The sequence below is a fragment of the Peromyscus leucopus genome, chromosome 9 (assembly GCF_004664715.2).
Source record: "Peromyscus leucopus breed LL Stock chromosome 9, UCI_PerLeu_2.1, whole genome shotgun sequence".
Taxonomy (NCBI): domain Eukaryota; kingdom Metazoa; phylum Chordata; class Mammalia; order Rodentia; family Cricetidae; genus Peromyscus; species Peromyscus leucopus.
Genome location: NC_051070.1, coordinates 8,478,388 through 8,491,149, shown reverse-complemented (window position 1 = coordinate 8,491,149; position 12,762 = coordinate 8,478,388). Strand labels below are relative to the sequence as shown.

Here is a 12,762-nt window from a genome sequence, read left to right as displayed (position 1 = left end):
CATTAACATTTGACAAATTCAGACAAAAAAATTCATTACTTATCCTATTTAAAACAAGTAGTTCCTTTTTAAAAGTAGATTCGTTACTCCCCTTGTATCTCATCAGAAACCACCTACCACCATGTAATGAGGAAGTCCGTGAGCCCTCCCCTGCAGCTCTGTGGTCACTATACACTGACTAGCTGCCAAGGCCTGTTGTGGTCAAACAAGTGCTTTTTCTCTGCCAGAATGTGAAAGGGGGAAATGGAAATGACCCCCAGAAGTTCTGCAGGAACCGTCATAGCATAAATGTGCACTTTGTAAACTCCTTTATCTGTATTTTTAATACCACAGATTCTCTGAACTCTCCTGAGAACGAAGTGACGGTGTCTCTGGTGTGATCTAGAGCTAGAATGTAAATAAGCATCCTTGGGAAACTGTGCGATGCTTGTGCTTATCACTTCCCAGTGGCAGTAGAGGGAGTGTACCCCAGAGGAAGACATTGGGGTCAACCAGCTACTAATTTCTCTGTACTTATAAACATACCAACTAAGGGTACAGTTTTGGAGATCTTTACTATTGTTAACAATGAATTCGTACCTAATTTAGAATGAGGGTAAGAAGACCTACATGATTAACAGCCAGGGTTTCAGAAAATAAGTAATTGGTGGGGTTTCAGTGGTACCGATAGCAAATCATTTTGTCGGAAGAGTAAATCAATTTTATGAGTATACGATTATCTAGAATACAACTTCTGTGGATATTTTTATACTTGTATCTATGTGTTAGCTTATCGTGAAGAAGCACAGACATTAATACACCTGATACACAGTGAGACTGCAGAAGATGGAGCTGGAGGGTCAAATCACACGTGCTCACCTGTTCCAACTCTCACCTCAGTAGGTACTCCTGGTTCTAGAAAAAGTGAATGTTGAAGAAGTATGTTGACAGCACATCTGTCCAATATTTATTTTGCATTTGGTTTCTAAGCAATAGCAAGCTTTTTAGCTTATGATGATCCTAACTGACATCATAGATGATAATTTGGATATCCAAGTGAAGAAGATGTTACATATTGTGGTGATTAGTGCCATTGGATTTAGAAAGGCCCAGGAGACTAACGAAACTCCTCTCTGTGTCCGTGATGGGATTTCCAAAGATGACTAACTAAAGAGGGAGAGATGTACAGTTACCACAGGTAGCACCATCTCATAGGCAGAGGGCCTGTATTTATTTGACAGTAATGCCAGGGATGAATCTGCTTTCTGCTTTCTTGCATTTCATTAATACTATAGCAGCAAAGAAAGAACTGGAAGACAAGAATTAGACATGTGTTAAAAGCCCTTTTCAAAAACAGTGTTACCATAGTAACCATATTGTCCTAGACTCGGAACAAGTTGTACCATTTGAACAACTGGTAAAAGATTCTTAGGTCTTTTCATTTTCTTTTTCTCTGCACATTCATATAGGGAAATAGAAAGCCAGATTTTCCTGGCCACTGTGATGTGAGCCACTTCACATCACTGCCTACTTTTCAGCTTCGGTGTTCAGCCCCTACTCTACATGGACCCAGAGGAAATGTGGCCAGTTACCAGGGAGTGAGCCCTCTGAAACAGTGAAACTAAGCACTTCTTCTCTAAAGGTGTCTTGTCAGATCTCACGTTAGAGAAGCCAGAAAGCTAACTAACTGCAAATGCAAATGCGAGTGTTTCTTTCACATTTTGGTTTTGTTTTTCGTTTGTTTGTTTTTAAGGGGATTTTAATTCTGAGCCTGTGTCATTTCCTCTTTCTGTATTCTTGTGATACTTACATTGTCATTTTATGAATACTTCTGAATTTTTCATGATTGTGATGAGGCCAATGGCACTGTCTTTGCTTTATCTTTCGCTTATAATCTTTTGCTTTACTAGGAATTTTTATCAAGACTTACTCTATTTCAGGGCCATTTTGCTCATAGACTTAAGATACAATTCTCAGCAAAAAAAAAATCATGTCTTTAGTATGCTGGAATGTTTAGGCTGACGGAGTATGAGAATAAAATAACATATATAAGTGAGTAGTTCATCTCTAGTAAATAAAATAGATAACATTCTTTCTCATAAAACGCCTGTAAAATGTCCTTGTGGAACATTTTGAACAAAAGGTTCTAGGAACTCTTGACAGTTTTCCAAATGGCACAGCTGGTTCAAAGCCTAGGAGATTGGGACAATAGAAGGGGCGATCTTAAACTCACAAGAGAAATGGCAGGAGTAATGCTGAACTCACAAGAGACATAACACACAACAATTCTTGTCTTCTAATGGCTTAACATTGCTGATGAAATGTAATATGATACTGAACAGAATCCCTTCCTCGCACTAGAGTAAGATAAGTCTTGTGCATGGAGTCATTTCAGGCACTACCAAGTTGGTATTAATTGTGGCATGGGCCACTGGGCTATGTCTGAAGAGTCTCCAATTTTGTTAATGGCATTCTTAATTGACAATATAACCATGACTCTGAAAGGTGTGAAATTAAAATCCTGAGAAGCATGTAAAATAGCATAATTCTGAAACTCTATGTTAACAAAGGAATTTAATTGGATAGCATCTTATTTATGATTGGCTTTTCATACCTCAGTAGTTTCAGTTGGGTTTAAATGGAAAACTTGTTCTCAAACATTACTTGTTATTTGTTCAACATGGAAAAAAAACTGATCAAAAATAGTGATAAAATTTCAAAAAAAAAAAAAAAAAAAAAAAAACCCTTAGGTGAAATACACCAGCTTTTGGTATCTAGATTTGAAGCATCTGTGATGTAGAAAGCATACATTTCCTTCCCTTATCTAGATGTCTATTAGGTAATTTTGCAAGCTTACATGTTCTATTATTGCTAGTATTTCAATACTTTGCAAATACAGATTATGCTATTGATCTGCTATTTTGAATTTTATGTTTCGGGTATGGTGGGTTGTACTGTTTTACTTAAATTCTAGCACATGGCTTCTCCACAGGTCTAGAATTGTTAGTTAAATGTATTATTCAGCATAGGATGAGATGACTAAGTACATATTGTGTGAACTATGCAATAGAATAGAGTGAAAACTGTCTTTGTACTAATGGCATGGTATGTTGGGCAAAAGCTTCTCAGAAAATTATTAACATCTATATTGTTCCATGTTCTGTTAGTAGAACAGTAGTGGCTTTTATGAGAAACTGTCTGAATTATCTAAAACTAAAATGACTTTTCATTTAGAAAATATATTAAATAAAATAACACAAATATTTCATATTTAAAATGTGTCTTAAAGTAGGCAGTTGGGTACAGATACTGTGGAGATAGAAATCTGCACATGAAGCTTCTAATTTCATTTGTTTTCCATAATATGATCAAAATACAATAAATTACATTTCGATTGAATTTTAAAAGTACATACTTCTTTCCAAAATTGTCAGAAAAACTTGTACACAGGAAAATATCAACGACATATTTTGCTCATGTCTCTCTATCATTTGAACTTCCTTTGAACTCTGTTCAGTACTTGCTGTTATGACAGAATCATTGCTCAGAAACTATTCAGTTTCTGTGAAGCAGTACCAGGAGACCACTGGCAAAGGGCAGAGCTGATGTTAGATGCTAAGGGTTATTGTCTTGCTAAAGTCCCAAAGCTGTGTGAAATGTCAACTAATTGAAAATGGTAATTATCTTACATAACAACATAAACTGTTTCATTCTGGGATATGTGTTGCTTTTAAATTAATTGCCATTGATCTTTTGGTTTTTCACTATTCTTCTCTGTCCTTTTGTCAAATTATCAAGCCATCAGTCCTTGGGACAAACCCATTTCACCATTTTTTATTGACCATGATTTAATGAGTGACCTGGCCTTCCTGTTTGGAGAGATTGTAATAGGTCCATCCATCTAATGGTTTGTCAGGCAGACTGAGCTGTGTAACCTTTATTGTATGTTGGGCTTCTAAACAGAAAGGATGAATCTTCAAATAATTGTATTACTGTGGCTATTTGCAATTATTTCAGATACTATTTGGGAGGAGTCATGTTAAACACAAAAGCAACAGATCCTCAAATTATGACCTACTGAGAAAAGCCACCTCTCATCAAATGAATCATATATAGTCAAAATGCTTAGCTTGCTTCTAATAGGCAGTATTTTACATCAAATGGCTTTGAGAGAAATGCATATAGCATAGTTTTTCAGACAAAGAATTAATATCTTCTTTGTGGTACGGAAAAAAATCTGCCAAGTGAACATTAGAAATGTGCATTCCTGTAGCTATACAGTGAACTACAAGTGCACTTTAACTTTATAAAACTGAGTCACTTCAGAGAGTGTTTCACAGTAACCTAATCCCAAATCAACATTTTCTTTTACAATGGGTAGACAACCCAAAAGGTATTTGGGCTTGACCTTTTATAGAAAAGCAAAGCAGGCAGGATAACTGTGTGATGTTTTTCATATAGTCAAGGATCACTCTTCTGACGTTAGGAGTCCAATGCATGGTGATTACTAGAAAGTTCTATTATGTCCTCATATCAAGGCTTGTTATGACATCATAAAAACTAGTTCCCCATTGAATGTGAAGGAAATGAGTGAAATGTCTTCCTAATTGTGCTGGAAATATGAAACAGTATTTCTTTCAAGTTCAGTTCTGACTAGTCAATAGTAACCATGAAGTATATTCACATGACCTGTAATGGTTTCATACAAAATCCACAGCTCAACTAATGCAGTGTCAGAAACAAATTGCTGAGTGTTGTAATGACATATGCATATATATGTACATATATAAATAACATAAGCATGTATATATGATGTATGTGCGTTTGTAAATGATATATATATGATATGTAAGTGTATGTGATATACATATATATGATGTGTGAGTGCATATAAGTGATATTCATAGGTAGATAGACAGATATGATGTATGAGTGTATTTAAGTGATTATATATATATATCATATGTATATAACATATGCATATATGTGAGTATATTTAAGTGTGTATATCTTCTGGTTCTTGTATGCAGGTACAGGCACAGGTAGACCAAGGCACATGTGTAAAGGTCAGAGGACAATCTTTGCGTGTTGCCCTTGCCTTTCTATCTCATTTGAGACAAGATCTCTTTACCACTGCGTAAAGCAGGATAGTGGGCCAATGAGCTTCTGAGATTTTTACAGTCTCCTCCTCCCATATTTTTGTTGGATGTGTTGGGTTTATAGATACTGGAACTATAGAGTCCAACTTTTGTGTGTGTTCTGGGGAATCCAATTTCGGATCATTACACTTGCTTACCTTGGTTTTACCCACTGAGCCTTATCCCAAATTTCCAAATCTAAGGCATTTAATATATACACTATCTTACTGCACTGCATTTGAACACAAATGGTTTGAAAATGTTCTACATGCTAAACTACCACAGATGGGGATGAGGAGCAGCTTAGTTATCATGCGTTTGTTACAAAAAGCATAACTTCAAAAACCATTATTCAGTTTTAAGCCAAAACTGTTTAGAATGAGTAAGTGAAAGTCTATGTCAGAAGAGATAAGCTTAACACTATGGGAATCCAAGACTAAAATGTCTGTGAAAAGAAGGTATTTAGGGGAAAACACAGGCATGCATTTGAGACCTTGGGAACCTTTTCCTGAACAATTCTCTGCTGCCTTCCAGATTTACTACTACACTGAAAGCAAGAAGTGTTCCCCCTCCCTACAATGAAAGAAATGAACTGAACTTGGTTTTCATTTTTTTTTTCTGAAATCCACAGTATAATTTTTTTCTGTCTTTTCCTAAGTAACACTCTAGCCAAACCTTGTCCTGTATAAAATTTTCATTAGCAAAACCCCCAAAGATGAGTGTACATCTGCTCTGTAAACAATGAAACTGTGAAATAAGTCCTTTCAACTTTCTGACTCCTCGCAGTGAAGGCTCTCTAGAGGTGACTGGAGTGATAGAGAATGGAGAGTTATTGTAGCTATGTGTAGTTATCCGGAGAGTAAACCAGCAGTCCTTCACCGTGTAGCCTGCATCCATGTCATTGGTGCTGCAAAACTATCTGGCATGCAAAATGCTGAGTATCCTTAGTACCTGGCATTTGTAATCACTTCAGTAGTAAACTTCTGGCATTTGATTGGCTTTCCTGATCCAGATCATTTTTGTACTACCCTTAAAGATTTTGGCTTTGGAGCTTTGTTTTTGATACAGTTAATTTCTCATGTTATTTCCCTGTTTCCCTTATTGCTGCCTTGCATTTATCTCCAAATTGCTCTAATTGAGTCATCCCCATGATCATGGAGAATTTCAATTTTTAGCTGGAATCTCATTTTGAATTGTTTATTCTGATAATTAGCATTATCACATGAAGACTCTGTAGAGACAACAATTATGTCCAGAATTCATTCTTTAATTTTAATATAAGCTTTCAGATGCTGGGTGTCAAGGACTGCAGTGTCTTTTTGATCCTTAAAAGCATGTCAACAAAGACCATTCAGACTGAGGAGCTATCCTATCAAAGACAAACATTACAGGAAATCACCTTTGAGTTTTGAGGGTTTAAAATTTGCATAACCGATCTGAATCTCAGCAAGCTCTAAGTGAACAGCAACAATTTAATGGGATAATTCAAATATGTCCTACCATTAGAGTGATGCTTATCTGCAAAAGCCATAGCCCACAAAGAAACCCTGTCCAACATTTGCACCGTGTAATTTCACAGTGATAAATTTTTAGTCAATAAACTAGAATAAAAACAGATTGGTGAGTAGTAAACCTGAATCAATCCAGTGGAAACTATCACAAGAGAGAAAATATGAGAATATGATTTAACTGTTAAAGAAATCTCTAAGTTGATGCTTGGTGTGATTTTCTACATGGAGTAGAATGAGCCCCCACCACAGCACTTGGACATGCATGAGTCTGTCTAGTGGGGCTTTGCCCAATACTGAACACACTCCCTACCTTCTTTCTGGTCAATTGTTGATGCATATATCATCTGTGTTATATATATATATAGTAGTGAAGAATGACTGGTGGTGTTAGCCTGCAAGAATCTCTATTCAAAGTTGCACTTGCAGTGATCATCTGGGCAAGACATTCAGCCTCTCATTTAGGAAGTTAAATGGACTGAAATCAAATTTAGCCATTTACACCTCTAATTTCTACATTAAATCTGTCATTTATTACATATGTTACAGTTCCAAAGAGAGCTAAGAATGATTGTTGTGGGCCTAAAACTTCCATAACTATGTAAGGCGACCAAAACCCATAATTAGATTTTGTGACAAGGCTACCTTTACACATGGAAAGGAAGTGAAGCCAAAAGAGTCCAGTATGTGGCAAAACTGACAGACCCCACAAGTAAGGTTTGTAAAGCAGTAGCAGACTAGAAGAAGCACAAGGAAAAGAAAGGACTGGTGGAGTTGAGAGAACTCGAAATTTTTAGCAAAGGGAAGAGGTATTGACCGTATCTAATGTCTAGGGGCTGAAAGCAGAAGCCTTTGATTTTTGAGCAGCGAGAGCCAGCTCATGAATGGCGGGCAGTTGAAGTGGTCTCGGGCACAAGCGGAGGTGAGAGGTGCGGTCCACAGCTAGAGATGGTTTTTATAAGCTCTGTTCTTAAACATCAAAGAACAAAGTAGAACTGGGGAAGTCTCATGTCATTGTTCCCCTGGTCCTACTTTGTCACTTCACAGACACAGTAGAATTCACTCTTAGAACATAGTCCAGTAGAAAGAAAGAGATCAACAGTGAAAAACAGAGGATGGGCAATTGTTTAAAATAAGTCATCAAGCTGTAAATGTGTTTGAGATCTGATGAGAATAGAGGACTGTTTCTAGATAGCACTTGTTTTTCCTTAGAAAATTTAGTGTTGGAATTAACAGCTATGAATGAAAATATACACACTCACTACCCCTGTGTGTGTGTGTGTGTGTTCACATGTGTACCCGCATGTCATCATCATAAAAGAAATAGTAGTTTATGATATAAAGTGTCTTTTTCATTATAGATCCTATTCAAAGATTTTAAAATTAAAATACCCTGAGGATGTACAGTTAGAGACAGCAAGATGAAGAGTAATCATCAGAAAGAACGCAAATTAGCAAAGCACAATGGAGCAGAGCCTTTTCTTTGATGCAGAGGATGAGGAAATTTCAGCGATGACATCTAATTGACATTACCAGATGCTGCTAAGAACTTTATGGCGTTCATTACTATACGGTATTTCTTAAGTGTTGGCAGTGTGAAGATTGCTTTATTTGCATAATACAAACACGAAGTAGTTTAAGGTGAAGAAAATAAAAACAAACAAAACTTAAAACTTGAACATCTTTATTTATAGAAAGTACTTTTCAAAAGACGTGTTCTGGGCCTGATAGTAGGCGGTAAAATAAAATAATTTTCTTGCTGTAAGATGGTTGTGACCCACACTAAGGACTTGGTAATTGTCAATGACCTGGCAGATATGTCAGCTCTTGCATTTTGGAATGGTCTTTCTGTTCTAAGAAGAAAAACTATTTTACATGTTGTGTTCACAGTCCAATAAAAAGGAAAACAATGACATACAACAACAGAAGCCTAACTTAAAGCATGGCCATGCCCTGATTAACCAAATGTGTGATAGTCAAGCCAAAGAAAATTAGAAGAGATGATTTGAGAAGGGGACATTAGCTGTCTTCTGTGTAGTGGGTAGCCATTCCAGCTTGGATCTGGAAGTTCCAACCTCAGACTGGAAGCCTCTGAGTCCTCATCCAAATGGATCTCAGCGGAACTACTTCTCGAAATCCTGAAAGCTTAACCAGGCTAGTTCCTGGTTTTCACACCTTATATACCTTTCTGCTTTCTGCCATCACTTTCTGGGATTAAAGGCTCTTGTCGCCATGAGTGGCTGTTTCCAGTGTGGCCTTGAACTCACAGAGATCCAGGAAGATCTCTGCTTCTGGAATGTTAGGATTAAAGGTGTGTGTGTCACCATTTCCTGGCCTCTATATCTAATGGTTGTTCTGTTTTCTGACCCCAGATGAGTTTATTAGGGTGCATAATATTTTGGGGAACACAATATCACCACAGGATGGGATGGAACTTAAATTTGCACTTGATGATGAGGATCTGGATAGAAAACAAAGGGTGTAAGGTGTGTGGTGGACAATGTTGGAAAAGCCTCTGTGTCCTCTTACCATGTTTCAGAGTTCCTTTCAGAATCTATTTCAATGTGCCCTACTATTCTGTATGCAACTCCTACTCTGTTCCCATCTAGCATGCTTTCCCTAGGATTGCTATGGTAACCAGTTAATTCTCCTCCTAGACTCTATTTTACTTCCCATTCCTCCTACTTTTTTCAACAAGAAGCCAAACTTATTTATTATTCATTTATTATATTGACAGCTGGACTTTTAAATATCTAACAATTCATATTGAAGTCGGGATTAAGATCCCACTATTTTATTTGGTCATTTCTTCTCAATCACGTTATTTAAGAAGGAAATTACTTTAATCATGGTCCCGTTTCCAGTTTGAGCAATGTTTCATGTTTGTTTCTCTTATGTTCATTTTTTTCATTATAATGCAGGTTTGGTTTGTAATCATGCACTCATTTATTTTAGAATTTGATTAATGTTGAACATTCTGTCATCATGGAAATTAGATCCACCTTTACCCACTACTGTATTGTATTTAAACCATAACTTCTGAGAGGATGAATGATTACTCAATAAAGCAGCAACAAATAACAGTTCTCCTCCTTAGGAGCTTTTTGATCTGGTAGAGAAGAGGGGAGGAATGACAGTAATCAAAATGCTAACAGTTGCCTTGCTCTTCAGACTGACTTTAATGGGACTGCCATAGGTCAGATGCACTTTGAATATTGATTTGAAAGATGCACTTAAGGACTTGTCAAGTGGAACAACATAGGTTCAGTGGGCACTACAAACTAGGCCTGCTACATGGCTAGACAATCGTGTAGCTTGATCTGCTTGGGGGACACCCAGGAGGTAGAATCAGAATCCATTCCGAGTACAGGAGGGGGCTTTTTGGAGCCCACTGCCTATGATAGGACACCTCCTTCAGCCTTGAGGTAGGGGGTAGGGTTTGGACTTGCCTCTACTGGATATGCCTCCCCATGGGAGGCCTTGTCTTCTTGTGGGGGGTGGGTTGAGGGGGAGGCTGGAGTGTTGGGAGGAGGGAAGAGGGGCATTTTTGATTGGTGTGTAAAATGAATAAAAAAAAATTTTCTTAATAAAAAAGAAAACAAAAAAATAAGTTATTGCATGTTGGCATTAAAAAAATCAGCATATAGACTTGAAATCCACAGTTTAACATGGAAGATGACAGAGGGACAGAAGAGGAAATTACTTCTGGAGTTTGATGGAGGCAAAACTGTGTAAAACCTCATCAGCATAACAACAGATCCCAATCGTTTTTAAGTTCTTTTGGTTTTGTGTACTTTTTAGCAATGACGATAAATTTTATGAATATGTGAATGACATAACCTTAATGGTACTACAAGAAGTTAATCCAGGCGCCAATATGCCAATTAAATGCTACTCATGTAACTTCTATACCATAAATACACTTAAGTGTTAATTGCTAGAGGCAAGCTGAGCCCTAGCAGAAATACAGTGAGAAAAAGAGGTGTAGTTTATTATCCTCAATGCTAAGTTCCTTTTCTGTAAGTTTTAAAGCATATTTTGTTTCCAAGACAACATCACAAGTTCATTCAGGGCATGAAAAAATTCATTCGTTGTGTTTCTTCTAATTCAGTTCTGATATATATAAAAGAATTGTGCAAACAGAAATTAACCAACATATCTATTAATAAAACAATCAGAAAGTTTTTTGATGGTGAAAATGCATATAATACTATGATATTAGCTTGAATTACTATAGGTTTGCTTTATAGCAGAGGAGTAAAGAAAAAAGATAATTTGAAAACATATAATAAGAATGACAAATGTGGAATCATTCAGGTAAAATGACACACTTGGAGGGGTGTGTGATCCAGACTTTCCTAGACTGCTCCTAGAGGAGCAGTTCTTTCTCATGCTGTATCTCATTCAGTGCTGCTTCTCTACAATTTTAATTCCTTTATACATTTAAACTTACCAATACAATTGAAGCATTTGATATTGATTTGAATGTTGGTTCCTTAATGGAATTATATGGGCCATCAAGGAAACTGACAAGTTTCAATGAGAATAAATTTTATTTCAGTGTGCATGTGCATGTGTGTGCATGCATGCATGCACGCGCGCGCGCGCGCGCGTGTGTGTGTGTGTGTGTGTGTGTGTGTGTGTGTAGTACATGTGGAGATCAGATGACATATTTTTTTCACTTTTCTTTATTAAGAAATTTTCTACTCACTCCACATACTATCCACAAAACCCCCTCCTCCCTCCCCTCTCCCCCAACCCTCTTTCCCAAGCCACCCCACAACCCCACAACCCCAAATTGAGGTCTCCCATGGGGAGTCAGCAGAGCCCAGCACACTGAGCCTAGGCAGGTCCAAGCCCCTTCTCACTGCACCAAGACTGTGCAAGGTGTCACACCACAGTCACCAGATTCCAGAAGCCTGCCCATAGACCAGGGACAGATCCTGAATCCCCTGCCTGGGTGCCCCCCAAACAGTTTGAGCCGAACAACCATCTTCTGTATCCAGAGAGCCTAGTCCAGTTCGATGGGGGCTCCACAGTCACCAGTCCACAGTTCATGGGCTTCCACTAGTGTGGCTGGTCATCACTCCATGTCCTCCCATCATGACTTGATGTCCCTCACCTGCAGTATCTCTCCTCTCTCTCATCAATTGGATTCCCAGAGCTTAGTCTAGTGCCTGGCCATGGATCTCTGGATCTGCGTCCATCAGTCACTGGACAAAGGTTCTATGATGACAGCTAGGTTATTTGCTAGGCTGTTCACCAGAGTAGACTGGTCCAGGCACCCTCTGGACCACTGTCAGCAGACCAAGGTGGGGTCAATCTTGTGGATTCCTGAGAACCTCCCCAATTCCCATGATGTCCTCATCTGTCATGGTATCTTCCTGCCTGCCCTCCCACACTGTCCCTGTTCCAGCTTGACCCTCCCATTTCCATATATTCTCTTCCCCCACTCCTTGCCCTCTGCCACCCCACCAACCCAGTTCACTCATGTAGATCTCATCCACTTCTCCTTCACAGGATCATCCATGTTTCCCTCCTAGGGTCTTTTCCTGTTAGCTAGCCTCTCTGGAGTTGTGGGTTGCAGTCTGGCCATACCTTCCCTCCCATTTAATATCCACTTATGAATGAGTACATACTATGTTTGTCCTTCTGAGTCTGGGTTACCTCACTCAAGATGATATTTTCTAGATCCATCCATTTGCCTGCAAATTTTATGATATTATTGTTTTTTACTGCTAAGTAGTACTCTATTGTGTATATGTGCCATATTTTCTTTATCCATTCTTCATTTGAGGGGCATCTAGGTTGTTTCCAGGTTCTTGCTATTATGAATAATGCTGATATGAACATATTTGAGCATGTGCGCTTGTGGTAAGATTGAGCATTCCTTGGGTATATGCTCAGGAGCAGTATAACTGGGTCTTGAGAAAGGCTTATTCCCAATTTTCTGAGAAACTGCCATACTGATTTCCAGAGTGGCTGTACAAGCTTGCATTCCCACCAACAATGGAGGAGAATTCCCCTAGTTCCACATCCTCTCCAGCATAAGGTGTTCAGTGTTTTTGATCATAGCCATTCTGACAGGTATAAGATGGTATCTCAGAGTTGTTTTGATTTGCATTTCCCTGATGACT

The 12,762-nt window shown here is 38.2% G+C and overlaps 1 protein-coding gene across 1 annotated transcript in view; it reads left to right on the top strand.

The window, feature by feature from the left end:
• Nucleotides 1-12,762, top strand: part of Gpc5 (glypican 5) — a 1,331,644-nt gene that overhangs the window by 978,399 nt on the left and 340,483 nt on the right. The window lies entirely within an intron of this gene.